Raw genomic sequence first — 19,932 nt, forward strand, 5'->3', positions numbered from 1 at the left:
TTACAAATAACGTTAATCCCAAATTGCCCTACTTTTGCATCAGAAACAACTATAAAAATACACGGATAAAATTGAAATATTTTAGTGTCCTTAATTATTCAAGGATAAACTTGAATTTATTTTATTTTATGGACCCATAACATTCACATGGCTCCAAAAGATATATATATATATATATAAAGATATATTCAAGTTAATCCATATATTTTAATCTACTGTACGCAATCTCTGCACAAAATCTACTTGTCATTGAAGGACTCTTTGCTCTTAGAGATTATTATGCGACTATATCAGCCAATTGGAATCCACGGCGTTTTTTTTATGCTTTTGGCTGATAACATAGTTTTTCAGCCAATGGAAATGTCTGTTATAATCCAGTTGAAATTAATTAATAATGTACTGAATGACCTCATGTATGCTAGCTTCATAGGCTAACTATAAATAAATCCCAAATATTTTTTTTTTTCTTAAAACTTACCATACGCTCAGCTATTTTTTCCTCAGAGTTTGTGTAAATACGGCCGGGCTACTCTAAAATAACAGAACAAAGTAAGATAAGCCCTGAAACAAATACAAAAACCTGTAAGCTTATATGATGTTTGACGTATGTTTATGCAGTAATGATCACGAATCATGACGTTTAATGTATTTCATTCCATTGTAATTTTCTATATGTATGAACATTAATCTCATAACGCTACTGCAAACTGTCTGTTTATTGTCTCAGTAGACATTCTAGACGATCGTTTGTCGGCTAAAGTTCCTTTTTTGTTATCTTCTGAGAGTTAAACAGGACTTGGAATCAAATATCAGTCTGCTAGATGACGTCATCATTTATTATTCTCTTTGAATTAACAATAAAAAGAAAATATTTTTAGGTGAGATGTTTATTATAAAAAGAATACAGATTTTTATGACAATGGCATCAGATAGTTAATACAACTAATATGATTTAGAACATATCCCATACTGGAGGCGGAGGTATCAATCTAATTAATAATGATATTGTGTTACTCAGCTGAGTCATACTGTACCAAGCTAAAAAAGTATATATGTATACATCATGTATGTTGTTGTGCCGAATCAATTGAAGTCAAACTCACGTCATATAATCCTTAACATGATACACAAACAAAAATCTACGTTCCTACAACATAGCATTACATGATTTGATTAAGAGGTTTTTGTTATTTGACGTATACAAGTATGGTTTTCTACTTTTATAGGTAAAATTAAACGTTTTGCCAATAACCCATGCACATACCCACATAACCAAGTCTGAATTAATGGTCACTATGAAGTCAAGAACAATGAGATATTAAGTGTAGCAGACCGGTAAGCGTATCATCTTTTATCGATGACGTCCTTCCTGCAAATCTAGCATCATTTAAAGACACGCCCTCAAAGAAATGCGCATGTCGGTAAAAAAGTTCTTCATTATTTTGCAGTAACGTTAAAGAACCTTGTATGGATATTTGTATTGAAGTTAGATAAACAAAATTCGCATGCACAGAATCCCATCATGGCGACCTTTCATACCACTTTCTGGTATTTATAAGAGGCATGCTATTGGTGAAACCATTTTATTCTGGACCAGATGATAGATGATGCAAAATTGCAGTCGTATATTATAATTATTCATTGACATGAAATCTAATTATTTAGACGAATGTAGCAGAAAAATGAACTTTATGCATTTAATCAAATAATAATTCAGAATGGAGCCATTTTCGAAATAGGTAGCTTCTGATCAGTATAGACACGAATCAAAATGATGATAACTTTGATCAAATTCAAAATATCATGTTTACAACTTTCCAGGGAGCGTTCTGAAGCTTTACACGCAAGAACTACATACTAGCTGTCCCCATCCGGGTCGTCTACAACAATATGTTGGTGTTATTAGCTATCAAAACTATTGATATTAACACAAATGTATTTACCCTTTACGACGGAGTTCCTAGTAAAACATGCCAAGGTATACCTTGGGGACAAGATCCGTGAGGGAAGTAATATTTCGACATGTGGTTACTATCAGTGATAACGTCACTACTACAACAGTTTATGTCACATTTGATTCTCCGTTCTTCCATAACCTGGTTTATGTGCTCGGTCGTGTCCTAGATAGATTTACCCTATCGATCGCTCACATGTTAAGCCATATTTTTCTTGAATTCTTTTAATAAATAGCACAGATTTTAGGCCATCGATGTGATAATCAACAATAGCATTGCCTTCTATAAAAAAAACATTTTATTTTTGTTACGCAATGTGATTGTTGTACGGCCTTTTTTCATATTTGTAGTTGGAAATTATTTGATTATTTATTCATTTTTTGTTTGTTTATTTCTTTTTCCATTTTGGACTGAAAACATGACACACATTCATCCCGCAGATGAATTGTTATTGAGCGTAAATACATAACATTTTACCATTTTGAACTGAAAACATGTTACTCAATAGAAGATGTTTTTTCGTGAGAGTATATACGAGTTATTACTATCAAAGAAAAACCAAAGCGATAATGTTTCCTTACGACAAGTGCATTATATTTGATTATATCGAATTAGGAAATATACAGCACATACATTCATATGATGAGGCAAACAAGTATGTTCCCTATACTCAAAATGTGATTACTCCCCCATAACGCAACCCCTCTCTCTATACACATTTACAAGTATATCATTTGTAGCCTATGTCTTTTCATACTGGTTGGAGTCAAACCCGTGATTTTTGATTAGTTGCCTGATAAGGAGATCGTTGGCTCTAGCCAGGTCAGTGAAAATAAACTTATTGGGCCAACAATATGCCATGCTCGTTCTTAAGTACAATATAGTCGTTTGTACGAGCATACCAGTAAAAGGAGGTTTAAAGGTGATAGGGCACTGTAGCCATATCTTCACCTGGACACTTATGTGCCAAAGTAAATATCTTTGTGTTTTTGCTAACAGTCAGATCATCTAATGAATGAACCCATTCATATATCCGAGTAAGTCAGTATCAATCGAGTAAATATGAATTAGTTAACTACTGTGACAAATCGAAAATTCTCGCACGGTGTTGTATGCAATTTCATCCCTCAGCTTAATTCTCTGTGTTCGCAACATTGAGACAGCATGCTTTACTAATTATCATTACATTAATTAAAACTGTAATCTATCTTCTTATTAACTTACCAGTGCTAGTGGTATTGATTGGGATAGAGTTTACTGACTTGTCGCGAAATTAATAGCTTTCTGCAACTGTTCTCCGTGCTTATAATTATCTGCCTGCAGTTGATGATGTAAGCGGTTGTTGACATATAAAACAAAGGTCAAACAAAGGTCATACAAGTGAAAAGTATATCTTAATACGAATCTATAAATAGGTACTATGGAATGATTAATATTAAATTGTGTTGTACATTTGTTTCGTTTTTCTTCGTCAGTTGCGCTAGGTACCAAATATTTAGAGAAGTTGGGGGAATCAAAATCGCCAAAACGAACGTTGAAATATAAAAATGTCTTTTAATCCAATGTGTTAATCAATTTTGTAATTTTTCGAAATAAGGTAATTTTGAAAGGATGAGAAGTATTTGGGGGGCTCTCATTCGGTTACTTTATTGTAACCTCTTCGATTTGGACTTTTAAATTCGGGGAATTTCTTGCCCCCAATTCATTATATCATATTTTGTGTATTTATTTCTTATGTAGATGATATGCTTTGGATCTCCCAAGCTCGGGGGTCGCCCCATCTGAAACAGTCTTAGCTACCAACTGCTTACCCTGTGGCTTGAGGTCGCTCAAGCTAGGTTTCTCTCCTTTCTATCAGTCATAGCTAGCTAAGCTATGATCGCTCTAGCTTGGGGGTTGCATGCCCCTATAGTATCATTAGAATTTTAATTGTTAAGGTGTATATTTTTAGTAGTGAGTAAATTTTATTATGTAATATTGTTAGTTGTGTTGATGTTATTTAGTTGTAAGAATGAGCAGCCCCTAAGAATGCCAGGCTTGACAATCTTAAAGAGTTCCACAACCGTTTACTTTCTCAAGGGGTGAGTAAAGCAGGTGTTGGATAGAGAAACTCTACTCTAGGATGAATCATTTGGTTCAGAGGTTTTGTCGACCTCAGATTCTATATTCGATAATAATTTCGTGTTTGAAAACTTTTAAGTTGTATGACTAGTAACATTACCTAACCAATCTTTAGCACGCATATTGATTTCTCAGTTTTCTAACATAAAAGTGTATTCATCCTCTTTTGATAAAACGCTGAATCAAGCTACATCCAAAGTGATATAAACTTCTTGTATGAGCATCAGAAATTTGAATGCTCCTATTTTTCATAAACTCCATTTTTGAAAATTAACGTAACTTTAAATTAAGAAAATATTCCAGTTTAGAAGGACCTGTTATTTTTGCACGACAGTCTATCAAAAGATATCCGATGACAGCTTCCTTAACATAGATAGGATACTTTTGTTCTTTGTCAGCGATTTTCAGAAAGTCAATTATCAGATGTTGAGTGTGTTATTGTTTGGGTATACGTAAATACTTGGAACCTATGACGTCATTTCCGCCAAAGACATCAACAAGCACACACGATACAAGTTGATGTTAGTAATAGACTATCGACATTACTGATGAATAGAAACTGAAGATTTACTCTAAATATAATCAATGTTAATGATCAGTTTACACGTAGACTGGTATCAATAGTAACTAAAAATATTCTCTCTGACTTCCATCGAGTGCAGATCCTTGTTGAGGTTCGTCAGATGTCGGACGCGATCGACACATTGTCCGCTGTTCCTTGAGGCTCGCTATCTAAATGGAATCGCCGTTAACATGGAGGGAAATGTCAAAATATTATTAGAAACACAAATATTTTAATAATTAGATTTTGTGAACAAGCGTTGGTTATCTTAAGCAGAAGTGGCGCCGCCTAGCGATATATCTGGAGAGGGACTTATCAAATCCCAGTCTCATTACTAGGATAGACCATGCTAAATTTAATTTCCAAAATCCAAAATTAAACCAATTCTATTTAATTAATGAATTTGAATTTGATAAAAAAAATAATAAATCATTTTTCTGTAATTGTGTTTTGATATTTATAAGTTTGCTTCTAATATAAGATATATCGAAAATTCTAGGTGGACATAGATATCGAGATTCGATAAGTGTACGGTTAACTCGACAGGACATGGAGGGAAAGCGTTTGTCTGATCATACGCAAGATAGCGTTGAGTGACCAACACAAACACGTCAATTACAAACTAGCCTCGCCATTAACGTAAATCACACGAAGGGAAGATGGACAGACTGCTTGATATATCGTAAACCTAATTGGTATTTACATACAGGCATTTTTATCATATTAGACAATATTAACGATATACAACCATTACTGTGTGCGTTTTACTGCTTAGACATGCCGCAATCTTAAAGGCAATATGCATTGATGACGTCAAAGAGCATTAGTTCCGCACTGATCATAAGAACCAGGAAAATTCTCGATATGATATTGAGCAATTTATTGCATTTCCTTTGCAGCAACACGCAGGCATTAACACTAACCCCATATTTACATCTTACCATAGATCCATATGCTGGAAATGGCATTTGTCAGCAGTGTCTAATGGGGGTTTTCTTAGTCGATACTTAATACTCTTCATGGGAATGTTGATTATTATCTTTTGACTGAATGTGCGCTTGACGATTTTTGCTCAGACGTACTTTAGAACTGATTTAATCATCCAATGTTGACATTCAGTTATTAAGAATCCATCCTTATAATTGTGAATAAAGTGCATATGGTAACAATTAAGTCTTTTGTATTAAGATGATTTAAGGTCCTTCAATGTCTACCTTTCGATATCGATATGCATGTGTATGTATCAGTAAAGCAATATGCTGTATGTAAGTGGTGATGATTCAGGATAGTCTTAAGATATGGGTATTCTTCATTTTATTTAGATTAAAGACATTTTCACTTGATCGCTCTCCCCTTGAAACCCCCCCCTTCCCCCCCCCCCCCCCCCCCCCCCCCCCGATCTCTCCACCCCGATCTCTCCACCCCCTCTTTCATCACACCACATCCCTTCTTTTCCTGACTGATTTTGTTTATCATAACAAAGTGGCCGTCGAAACATTGTGTATATTTATCTAGAAGTTCGCATTTTTTTCAGTGGTTCATATTGCTTTTATGAATTCGACAAAGGTTTGAAGCAAAAAGGATGTAGTTTTCGCGGAAAGTATGCCATTATGTCGAGAATAAGCATATTCTCAGTAAGCAGTTATTTGTGATAAGACATCATATCATTGGAAACGAAGAAAAAATGAAAATAATGAAAAACGCCCTGAACATTAATAGTATCCTTTTGTAGAAGTACGTTCAGTCATTAGGTATGTTCCGGGTTCAATATATCTGCGTTTCTCTGTTTTGATACAATATCCGTGTGATCTTCTTATCCTTTGAGTCTAGTTCGGCCCGCTTTATATACCATTTGAGAGTATAACCGAAAGCAAGGCGCCTGTCATAACAGGAGTGTTACAAGGACTGGTTAAATCAAGCAGTACTGTAGTCGGCATAATGTTTCCTGCATACAAACGTGGGTTTTACCCTCTCTGACCCCGTATTTGATCAGAATGAATAATTAGGAAAACATAAAACCAAACCAAAAAAACCGAAAAACAAGAACAATCTACCATAAACATTCGACATTCATTACAAATGTATTTACAATTTCTTTATTCTGTGAATCTGTCATTCAAATAAGAGAGCAAACAAAATCAACTTATAGAGAAAATGTCAATATTAATCAATATGGAAGAACCACATATTCATATACTGTCAAACCTGCCATATGTGACCTTCCAATAAAAGGTCACAAATGACAGGTGGTGTCTTAATCTAGGTTCCGGTAGCTAGTGTAGTAAATAACATTTGGAGGGGGTACAACAGTCACGTATCACCGAGAGTTTCTTATAACGTTGTAAGTAATGCTTATTGAAACATTTCGATCTTTACAATTCACGATGAAATGAAGAGATATTTCTTCAATACAAATCACGTCATATTCATCGACAAAACCGGAAATATAAAATGTCACGTTGCGACGTCACTTCCGTGTCTATTTTGGTCTGTTATATTTTACATGATCATCAGATCGAGAGTATATCCTTTTTTTCAACAGACGAATTTTTCCATGTTTCGCCAGGTATTCTACCGTTTTCAATCTCGAACGGCCTACCTAGAGACTAAACCTGTCTCGGTTTTGTATATTTGGAGGGGGATCTATCAGGAAATCGGAGGGGTATCGTAAACCTACCAACCAAAACAACTGTCTCACAACTCTAATTGCTACTGAAGTTTATTTCACGGCCAAAGCCTGGTAGGATTTAACAACCTGTGGGAGCCGATATGCTTTTTTTGAAAACCGATGTATTTTGGGGAAGTCTTTTCACCATTCTAATTAATCGTTCCCAATTACACTACCAACACGGCGTGGCTTTTTAAGTGTATAGCTCGGAAGGGTAAACCAGCACTGTCTCAACCTGTGTTTTACACCTTATATTTGAGTTAACGTAGATGCCGCATGCTGACTTTCGTTATATACCATCAGCCGACCCGGGAAACGAACGCGCCGCTTCCTTTGAATGAAGAAATAACACGAGGCAGATGCTATATCTACATGTTATTGCTTGAAAGTCGGGCTAATTGTTCATAATACACTTCCCGATATAAATCCATTGCAGTCATTTTCTCTTCTATAGGGAAAATTCCTTCCAAATGTCTTTTTTATAGGTCCATCATAAGGTGTTCTGGGGCTTTTATTAAGTCGAACGAAAGAGGGATAATGGGAATATGATATGACTAGTGATAGGCTTCATAATGTGTTCAAGTGCAAAGGACAAAAGCTATCAATTTACCCAGAAATATGATATGAATTTTTTCTTTATATCATTTGCCAGAGAAGGTGTCTCTGCTAATAAACTGTGGTCTGTGAAATCCAACTACTCACGATTGATTGACAAACTGACACAATTAACCGCCGATACATACCGAAAGTAAAAGAATTTGTGATCCAGACAAAGGCATCACACGGAACTGATCAGAGGCGATGTTTCTTTTCATGAATAAAATGCAGGGTAGGTTAGTGGAATACCTACTGTAATTGTTACACCGTGCACTCAACACGAAGGAGCACGTATGTGTTGTAACATGGGAATTCTTGTGTTAATGTGACAGAGCCTAACATTATCCCCCCTCCCGGTTTGAAACATGGCGACTGAGTCGTGTTTCACAATGTCACAATGTCAAATGGTGTGATGCCTCAATGTCAAGTAGTGTGATGTCTCAATGTCAAGTGGTTTGTTGTCTAAATATAGTCTTGATCTTTTGTCATTGTCAAGTCTTTCTGTAATTTCACTGTCTTCCACTTTCAAATCATTATCGCTCATGTCCAAGCTTGAGTGAGGAATGTAATTTAGAGGTGTAAATATAGGTCACCTTGACAGCCTCGGACATCACCACGTGCATGCATCTCGCACACAGGAGACCGTCCTTAAATTACCTTAGATGTTGATAGGACGTTACACAATACTAAACCAAACTAAACGTAGGAACCAAAGGGTCACTGGTTCGAGTCTCAGCGTTGGCAGGATATGAAACCTTACTCATTCTCATTACATACCTATAATGAAGTTGAACTTCAACCTCTTAACCAATTATATGTACTTGATAGAGATATGTTCACCCGATAAGTATCTTTATGGCATAGCTGTTCAATAATTGAGAGAAATTGATTCTACATTTAATGTCGTTCTCTATAATTACAAATGCAGACTTTTTATTTCAGTTCTCATCAAATTGCTGAGGTATAGTATTGTTCTCGATATTCAAACTGTGCGGTGTATGACCGCTGAGAAGGGACTAGGCGCTATAGACGGGTAGTACATATAGACTCTGTGCCGGCTATTAGCAAATACCTAATTCACAAACATAAGTTGTAGATAAAAGAGGAGAAGAAATAAGTTAATAGATTATTTGTCTTATTAGATAAAGTAACGAACCGTTTCTTCTTACCAAAGGGATGAGAGACGCTCCCATCAGGTGGCAGAGTGATCGACTACGCACGCTACCTCAGCCGTTAAACACTGGTGTTCTTCTGATCCGCTTCGAACGCATCTGCGCATGTGCTTGTAGAAGAGTACAAAGCTATTTTTGTAGTTTCGTAGTTTTTGATGTTCAAATACGAACCTGGTGACCCTTTCATGTTAGGTTTAGAACAATGGTTTTCGGCATCAAGTGATGAAAGGATTTCGTTTACATTTCCTAGGAGCACATAACGAAACTATAATGAACTGCTAGTATTAGTCGGGGCTACTTTTATGACACATGAATAAAAACAGATTACCAGCCAAATCAATTTCGTTTTCGTAAAATGGTTTATCCCTGGAATACTCGCAAGATAACTCAAAACGTTAAAGTAATTTGTAATGTGTGTTTAATGGGAAATAAAATACTAGAATATGATAGTTTTGTAAAGTAAAATGTATAGCCAGAAGTCTTTAAGTGCAGTAAGCCCAACACATATCCAGTACACACACATATGCTATGTTTATTGGAATTGTTTAAACACTTGGAATTTATAGGTACAAGACAGTTTTACTTTGGAATAAGATTTATAGGTGTATGTAAATATAAAGCCTAGCTCGGCTTTAAAAGAAATGCAATGCTTTTTTTCAGTAATTACTAAATTCAAATACTGACTCCTTGGGAGGTATTACATGAACACAAAATGTACATTGTATTTTATATGATGTTAGATAGAACGTATTTACAGCATTACATACAACCCTACAAGGGCATATGATAACATGATCATGAACAACTATTCGGTATAGCACTTTCTTTATGATAAACTATCGTCTTACATCTTACATTTGAGCTTGATCTTCGTTTGAAGCACTTTGCCTTGTTTTACAAATGAAAACAACGGTTAGAGCTTTGAAACGCGGGAACGCACACTTCAAGACAATGCTACAAAAGCTCTATACCCGATCTCTACCGAATTTCTCATTAATTCGTCGGTTGTTTTAGGCTGAAACTTGTACACAATTTGGATATCCTGCATTGCCTGTATTTATAAGTTAACTGAACGTATCCCGGGACAGACACCAATTAAATTACGTCTGATCGATAGCTAGTACGTTTATATTTAATTTTACCATGTACAGAATGAGGTTCACTTTTTGTCAGTTGCGAGTTGCGAGTTACAAAATGCGAGTTGCGAGTTGGAAAATGCGAGTTGCGAGTTACAAAATGCGAGTTGCGAGTTACAAAATGCGAGTTGCGAGTTGGAAAATGCGAGTTGCGAGTTACAAAATGCGAGTTGCGAGTTGGAAAATGCGAGTTGCGAGTTGGAAAATGCGAGTTGCGAGTTGCAAAATGCGAGTTGCGAGTTACAAAATGCGAGTTGCGAGTTGCAAAATGCGAGTTGCGAGTTACAAAATGCGAGTTGCGAGTTGCAAAATGCGAGTTGCGAGTTACAAAATGCGAGTTGCGAGTTGCAAAATGCGAGTTGCGAGTTACAAAATGCGAGTTGCGAGTTGCAAAATGCGAGTTGCGAGTTACAAAATGCGAGTTGCGAGTTGGAAAATGCGAGTTGCGAGTTGCAAAATGCGAGTTGCGAGTTGCAAAATGCGAGTTGCGAGTTACAAAATGCGAGTTGCGAGTTGCAAAATGCGAGTTGCGAGTTACAAATGCCTTATTTATGTTTCTTTAAAAAAAAGTGTTGGTCTTTAAAACATACATCCCCAGAAAGCATGTGATTGTCATCGTATATATTGATATATTGAAGAGACCATTTATTACAATAATATAGCGATAGTTTCTGATTCAGATAGAATATATAACCATGCAAAGGTTATACTGTACAAATGTTTAACTTTTGTGTCACAAATGCAACGTGTACTGTACTGTTTTGGGGCCTACTGAAGCTACGCATTAACCGAGCGGCTTCGCGCAATAACCATCATAATTATCGCGAAATGAAGAACGTTTAACGATCAATTAACATTGAATTAAATAAAATTCTATTATTTTACTTACTTATAAATGTGCCATTGTTCAGGCCGCCGTTGTTACGTATCACATTTACGATGGATGTGTTTGTGTCTAATGATTTCACTCTGCCGAGATTTTCGCCGATATTGACTCGAATAGTTCGAACTCACGCTTATTTTCTGAAGCATAATTTCGAATAATTCGAACCGGTTCGTCAATATTTATTTAATTTTGTTCGAACTAATCGGAGGTTTACCGTACATCGTAGTTAGTAAACTGCTATTTGTAACTAGGAAATGGCAGTCGTCGTCGCTAGTCATTTTCTATGAAACATACATATACATTTACTAGCACCGTGCCAGAAGTGTAATTTTTTTTTTAATACATTTTCCACCTTTTATTTAGTGTTAACTTTTATTGTTTCATACAGACAAAATACAACAAATATCGCTTCAGGACTGAACAGGATATGGACTGTACCTTTACTGAGAAACAATAACGTTTCAGAAAATACATCAATTACAATGAATTGAACTCTTGTTGCATCAATAATTTATTCTATTTTATCAAAATGTATAGCCAGGATTTGCGTGATAGTTTGAAAATATGGACGGTGTATACCATTTTACTGCCTAAATCTTCTGCTGGATTTTATATACAAAATGTACTTTGTATGTATTGTGTTTGTTACCGTGCCGCTAACGATTGCTCTTTCTCCATATTAACAAAATGAAAATATGAATTTTCAAATTAAGAGCAAAAGACAAAAGTTTTCCGAGAATACAACATGCGGATGTGAAAATCTAGAGGATATTTTTCAGATTAAGATAAATTCTACCTATAGTGTTTCACCTATTGTTCGCCTGTACAGAACCGATGTTTACACTGTCTCTGTTCTTGATACGAATGAAATTATCTTGAGGATGAATCATTTTATGTCTTTATGTTCAATAATTAAAAGCTATTGACGCTATGAGTTGTATCTAATAATTCAGAAACGATTAACGATGATTCGTGTATTGTTGTAAGATATACAACTCGGATTCGGATATTTTGCATTTAAATAAATAACGAAGGCCGCAGTTATTTCTTAAAATTGCAAAATATCCGAATCCGAGTTGTATATCCTGCATATCCTCGATTAATAGTAAATTGTGTTCAGGATTGTGCAGAGTTTTTGTCACATGTCGACTCCCTATTTTTCAGGTTTAACTGATTTCCATATAAGGACATAAGATAATTTACTTCACGTTCTAGTAACCAATGATACATTGCATTTATTTGCTGCTAAGAGTCTGCTAAGAGTATATCTTTTTCCCGGTTTCGGAGAATACACGGAGTATATGTTGACAGGTTGTCTGCCTCGTGCATTGGCAATAGCCAATCAGATAGGGCCATGGGTTAGGTGTAGATCGGGTATAGGTTGGGTAGTCATTCTAGCTCAGAACGTCGCACATGTAGTACGGCAAAATGGAAATTTTGCATACAGTAGATATATTGCATTTATAGAGGCATGTTTGGGTGTCGCTAAATGGTTAGAAATCCCAGCTAAAAAAAAAAACAAAAAAACTTAAGCATTGTCGGGCTGGTACACCTTCTATTCTCCTATAAATAGGTTTCAGTTTGGGTGGCGCGCTTGGTTTTTTAGGATTTTAATGCGACAACCTGTGAGAGGGAATGAGAAGGAGAAACATTGAGACGTGTCTAATGTACTTTACTTACGATTTTTGAATAAACGCCGTCTCCGTCCGTACTAGCGGTCGAGCATATGTGTTGATTTTTGATATATATATATATACATATTGTATGTATATATACGTGTAGGGAGTATATAGAGGACCCGCTTTTATCAGCAGAATTCTCATATAGTTCTTATTTTATTTTCATTTTATTGGCTTTGCATATACACTGTACCTATACAAGTCTCTGATAAAAGTAATTGACATAATTTTTAATAAGTATAACGGCAGTGTAATTGCTTATAACATAAATGTTTTATCATGGCCTTAGCTATGCTTATACAGACATATGGGCGTGATATTCTGCAAAGGTAAGTGTGTTTACTGGTGTAACATACAGGTAACGGTACACGTGTACAGGTGACAGCTCCAGCGTCTGACCTGGATTCAGGATTCAGTATTTAGTTCTAGATGGTTATTATATATACGAGACATATTGAACAATACTGGTTTTAATGATATATGGTTACTTCAACATTCTTGTACAAGTAATAGAGAATATCTTAAAATAATCATTAAACAAAGACTTCAAGATCAATTTGTTCAAAAATGGTTTAATGAAATTGATAGCTCCTCGCGAGGACAAGTATATTCTTTGTATAAATCTCAGTTTAATTTTGAACCATACCTATTGAAATTGAATCATAACGACCGAAGATATTTGTGTAAATTTAGAACTTCTAATTTAAAATTTCCTATAGAGACAGGGAGATGGAATAACGTTCCTCGCGAGGAAAGGTTATGTCCTCTCTGTACAAACTGTGTTGGTGATGAGTACCACTATCTATATGTCTGTAAAAATGATTCTGTTGTAGCACTACGAGCAATTTATATACCAAAATATTATTATATTAATCCTAATTGTGACAAAATGAAAGGAATGTTCTCTATATGTAATTCAGGTTTGTTAAGTAAAGTAAGTCGTTTTATCCAAAGAGTAATTAAGCTTTTAAGTATGTAAAGAACATTAGAATAATTCATGATTTGTATGATTTATCTTGATTTGTCTATTGATTACTTTGTCCATCCAATAGTTCTCTTTTTCCCCTTTATGACCTCTTGTTACATATGTATATATGTCATGAGTGAACCAATAAAATCTTGAAATCTTGAAATCTTGACCGGGTCCACCCAGCCAAACTCGGTCAGTCGTCACTGATGTGTGTTTGTGTCCATGTTTCTGGTAACATACAGGTAATGTGTACATGTGTATATGACCGGTCTTCCTGAAGAAGTCGCACAGTGGGAAGTTCGGTTAGGGGATACACTTCACTGTTTAAAATGATAATCTCAAAGAAAACAGTAAGCACAGGTGTCCATGTAATTAACAATGGGTGACTGGACAGGTGTGAAAGAAGACTGGCACTTTCGGAGTGAAACGGAGGAAAGCAACTCTTAAAGATGATAATTACTGTATATTTTAGGAAATCCAAAGGAAGAACGCTGATATTTTTATATAGTTTTTATTATTACCGTATATAACACCTCCGAAGGCAATTGTTGAATAAATATTTTCTTTCTCTGTATACCACTTTCGGTCAAGATAAGATGAATCGAGGGTTTCTTTGAAAATGCGAGTTGCGAGTTGGAAAATGCGAGTTGCGAGTTACAAAATGCGAGTTGCGAGTTGGAAAATGCGAGTTGCGAGTTACAAAATGCGAGTTGCGAGTTGCAAAATGCGAGTTGCGAGTTACAAAATGCGAGTTGCGAGTTGCAAAATGCGAGTTGCGAGTTGCAAAATGCGAGTTGCGAGTTACAAAATGCGAGTTGCGAGTTACAAAATGCGAGTTGCGAGTTGCAAATGCGAGTTGCGAGTTGGAAAATGCGAGTTGCGAGTTACAAAATGCGAGTTGCGAGTTGCAAAATGCGAGTTGCGAGTTGCAAAATGCGAGTTGCGAGTTACAAAATGCCATTATTAATGTTTCTTTAAAAAAAGTGTTGGTCTTTAAAACATACATCCCCAGAAAGCATGTGATTGTCATCGTAGGCTTCATTTTATCGCTAAAACTTTGTGCAACCGACATTGTTTTCTTGTGTACTTTCACATATATACGTAGAAAAACATAGAAATGTTTTTTTAATAATCAGTAGTCATAAAGTCTACTTATATCTGTATTACTTCGGTTACTGAATTCAACATAACGTTACAGTAAAAAAGTCTATCACAGAGTTAGTATCATGGTTGTATCTGTTGTATCATGTCAGGAATTTTGATTTGACATGTAATGAGTCGAAATGACTTCCACAAGCCGGAATTAATTATTGTTAAGTGAAAGTAGAAGTTTCTATTGTATCAGTTAACAAAAGATTGTCACACCTTACCATTGGGTGGGGCGTACAGTAGTTGTACTTATTGTCTCGTTCACTTTCTTTGTAAATCAATTCATTTGAAAGATTACGTGAGCGGGTGTTGACCCAATTAGGTCACAAGCATCCTTTAAGGAAGAGGAACACATGTGTTCATGGCAATCCAAGGTGCTCATTCAGCCTCTCCTTACATTAAAATGACCGCTGTCCTCGACGCTTGACTGGGGAAATCCTTGAGACATCAGTGTATAAAAATCACTCGTCGCACATATTTTTATCGGGAGATTTTTCACGAAGCCGGAAACAACCAAACTACAAAAACGTATACTATACTACACTACACATAAACTACACACATGGCCGTTGTTTACATTCCGTGTATACGTGAACTTGCCTTAGCATATATTTCAATATGTTAGCAAACTTTTCTCGTAATAACTGCCGAATATAATCAGACACAGAACTAAATACATGTACTTAATTTTAAAATAAATCAATATTAAATATGCATTAAATGTTGAAAAAAAATCTTTTAGAAATGACCAAGAAAAATTAAATTGTATTATTCTTTAAAACATAACAACATGTGAATAAAATTAATTTTGTTGATTCGAACCCAGAACCTTCGGGTCACTAAAGCGATGGTTCTACCATATGAGCTATACGGACTTATATCTAGGAGAGGCTCATGTAATCAATTTTAGTCAGTCTGGTTAATGCGAAAATTGAAATATTTTATCACCTACTTTTTTTTCAATTTTAGATACCAGGGCATCGGATGACCACTCTTTAAAAATAGCCTACGGATGACAATCACATGCTTTCTGGGGATGTATGTTTTAAAGACCAACACTTTTTTTAAAGAAACATTAATAATGGCATTTTGTAACTCGCAACTCGCATTTTGCAACTCGCAACTCGCATTTTGTAACTCGCAACTCGCATTTTGCAACTCGCAACTCGCATTTTGTAACTCGCAACTCGCATTTTGCAACTCGCAACTCGCATTTTGTAACTCGCAACTCGCATTTTGCAACTCGCAACTCGCATTTTGCAACTCGCAACTCGCATTTTGTAACTCGCAACTCGCATTTTGCAACTCGCAACTCGCATTTTGTAACTCGCAACTCGCATTTCGCAACTCGCAACTCGCATTTTCCAACTCGCAACTCGCATTTTGCAACTCGCAACTCGCATTTTGCAACTCGCAACTCGCAACTCGAAGAAAAGAAACCCTCGTACAGAATGTTTCCAGTCCCATAATGTAGCTTTATAGATTCAGTTAAAGGAGTTTTATTATCCCCATGCCTTGCGGTGGAAACTTATTACAGCTCACCAGAAATTACTGTAATATCGAAAACTGACATTCATGTCTCAGGGCATTGCGACGGAGCGGGCTGAAGGGTTACCTTAGGACTTTAGAAGATGTCAGGAATAATTATGTATCGGGAAAAATCCAAATCATACATCACAAAAATTTGAAAAGACTTTGAACTGGGTTTGAAGAAGACAGGTCAACCAGAATATGAAGGCAAAAATAGACTAGGGTCAAGGTCAAACAGAAAGGAGATAACTCTACAGTAGCATAAAAAGTTCCAACAGAAGGGCGATAAAAAGGGAACAGGAGAGAGGTCACAGAAAAGGGAAGTAACTTCAGGGAGTTAAGGTCTCACACAACTAATTCAGCCATTGAGCTGGTGTTTCCCCTGAACCAAGTCCCTAAAAAAAATGTGTTTCTCAGGTTTGTAGCTTTTTCCTGAGTAATACATGAAATGGGTACTTTCTATATACGAGAATAAAAATTAGGGTGTTGAGATTTTGAAATATAAGATTTTGGAATTTTGGTATAAATAGAAAGACGTAGGATTCAAGGTGTAAAAAAGCGGGAATTCCCCGGATGGGGGTTCCCCAGTCCACCGTAAATATCAGAGATACTGTCGTTAAAGTACTTGTGTGCTCTTATATGCTATTGAGCCTATCAAATAACAACATTTTTCTGGTAGGAAAATATTCAAACTTTAATTTGATATAACGTTCACAACATTTGAACTTCAAATGAGCGATTAAGGGAAAGAGTCATTGGTAATAACAAATTGTGAAATAATTAGCTGTGTGAGATCTTTAAACAGAAGGGAGGTAATAATTTAGATAGAAGAGTTCTAACCGAAGGGAAATAAACTAAAAAGCAACAGGAATATTAGGACTAAGACCAAAATCTAGTATACACCTTTCCATCTCATCTGGCTAAGACCAACATCTGAGAAACAAAATGTAAAAGTTTCAACATAGCATGATGGGCATGATGGAATGCAGAAGAAGCAATGTAGCACTTTAAAGATTAAAGAGACGGAAACCTTAAGGTAAAAACATTCCTCCAAGTTATCGAGACCGCAAATGGTCTTGTAAACATATATCTGATTTCAATACGGTTGTATACTGTACTCTACAGTAGGTGTTCTTTAGTATCAAATCTTCATAAACAGAACGGCATTGTTCTGAATGTCCATTATCAGTTTTACAACAATAGAAAGTCGAGCAGTACGGGGAGGATAACTGGGTACTCGTATAATTACACTGAGACACAAAGGGAACAAGACTAAACATCAAAAAGAGAGAATAAAAAGGAAAGGATAATAGAAGTAAGGTAGCTAGATTTAATAAGAATGCGGAAACTGTAGATTTTGATTAATCATATTCAGGAAATAAGAAATCTAGACTGTTTTCATTTATACGAAACGGCGGCGCTAAATCAACTTGTGAAAACCAGTGAATTTACTGCATTCGGTTGGTAGAAGTATGAAGATATCTTTAATTTTTTTTTCGTGTCTTATTTTGTATACCAAAGGCACATTTCAGTTAAGCTGTCAATTACATCAAAGTTAATACTAACAGATCAGTGTCTGAAGTGAACGGCGTAGTCTGTAGGTAATGGAAGCTCTCCCCCAACAAGGACTGATTTGAGTCCAATTTAAACCATCGAAACAAATTAATAACATGTTCATCATGTTTACTGCAAACTTACTGATATTAATATATTTGAAGAGAAAACGCCCGCAGAAACAACAATTCTGATCTGGAACTGAGAAATTAAATAGCCGCGAACTTGTGTTATTTTTATAAAACCAAGAACTTTAATATCCCTGGACATTTACAATACTGATATTATCGTGTAGTTTTGCATCGAGCTTTCTTATTTGTCAGCTGTATACGCTGATTTGTGTTCTGCAATTTCATTGGTGTTTGGCTGCTAGGGAAATATCAAACGTCTTATTTTTCATTGCTGAAGTCTTTTACTGTTTCTCTTGCCTTTATATTTCACCAGTTTTGTTGTAAGGCACAGAATTGTGCCGGTGCCAACTGCCCATGCGGTTTAGACAGACAACATGAGAACGTTCTTTCCGTTGTGAATCCTCGATAAAGATTAGGCTGTGGAAATAAATCCCTTTCGTAATGTAACTGATGACATAATCTAAGTTCAACACTTCATTTTTTATCTTTTGAAATCCTTGGAATATCTTTATTTCAACGCATGTGCTACCATAGCAACTGCAAAAAAACATGGCGGCGAGAAGAGAACAAGCATCGTGTACTGTCTACTATCAGATAAAATTTTCCTGATAATCATGCTTGTAAACCAAGCCCCATATTAGTCAAAACTTAATACCTAACATACGGTGGTCTGGCCATTAGCTTCCCACTGTGTGCTATCTTAATACACACGTCCGGTGAATAAAAATTCTCTTTTAAAGTATGTTTAATATATAGAGAGATATCTGCCTCCCATTGCTGTTTATAAAAGCTATCCCTAATAATGTCTATCTAAGCATTTAAGAGGTCTATTACGAAGCCCTAGGTGTATCAAGAGTAAAGTTGTATGGTTAATTACAGTACATGTAAGATACATCAATATACCTTTATTCCGGACAAATGAAAGAAAATTCATTTACGAAAGTATGTCAATCCGTAGAAAGGAATTAAATGTAAAATTGTCTCAATTCCAAAACCGTTTCTTAAAAAAAACCTGCAACAGCAAAAACCATGTATATCTATTTGTGTCTTCTTTTAACTTTTGTGTGTAAGCCTCGCCACCTGTTCAAACATTCAGCACTATTTTCATGGTCGCGGATTGATAAAAATATAATCGAGTGTTGTTTGTACAGCTTTAAGTGTTTCTCTTCATTCTCTCGCATATAAATCATATGTGTGGCGTGGAGATGATCATCACCAAACTAAACCAACACCGATATTAGGAGTGTCTTTGTAGGGGGATTCTGTACACAATGTACACTAAAGTATCAGAGGGATCAACATACATACATTTTTGTACGTGGAACTTATCGAGTCACGGGGGTCGACACATGCCTACATTTAAACTAATTTATTCTTGTTAAAATAAATCTAACCCAGTTTCATCTTTGTATATAAACATAAATTTTAAAAATTAAAAAAAAAAAATGCAAAATCATGCATGATTTATGCATGATCAAAAATGACTTCAATGACCGTTACGTTAATTTTGATTCGTTCGTGCATGAGCGTACGCAACGCTTCCACAAAGGCAAGACTTCAGTATCACCAACACACCTGATTGAGTCGAGTTGATAATATTTTAGCAGTTTCAACATCAATTTTTAGGGTTAAAGGTAGAATTGAAAATAATGATTAAATATATCTACAACATGGACAACCATCTAAATACAAACCAAAACTGATCTGTAACAATATTTAGAAATTGATCATATAGTATTTTACTTGATGCCCCTTTAAATCCCACTTTCATCCTTGATTCTGAAGGGCTATGGCCAGACATCTAAGAGTATGTTACATAATT

Source organism: Pecten maximus, chromosome 6 (genome assembly GCF_902652985.1).
Source record: "Pecten maximus chromosome 6, xPecMax1.1, whole genome shotgun sequence".
Taxonomy (NCBI): domain Eukaryota; kingdom Metazoa; phylum Mollusca; class Bivalvia; order Pectinida; family Pectinidae; genus Pecten; species Pecten maximus.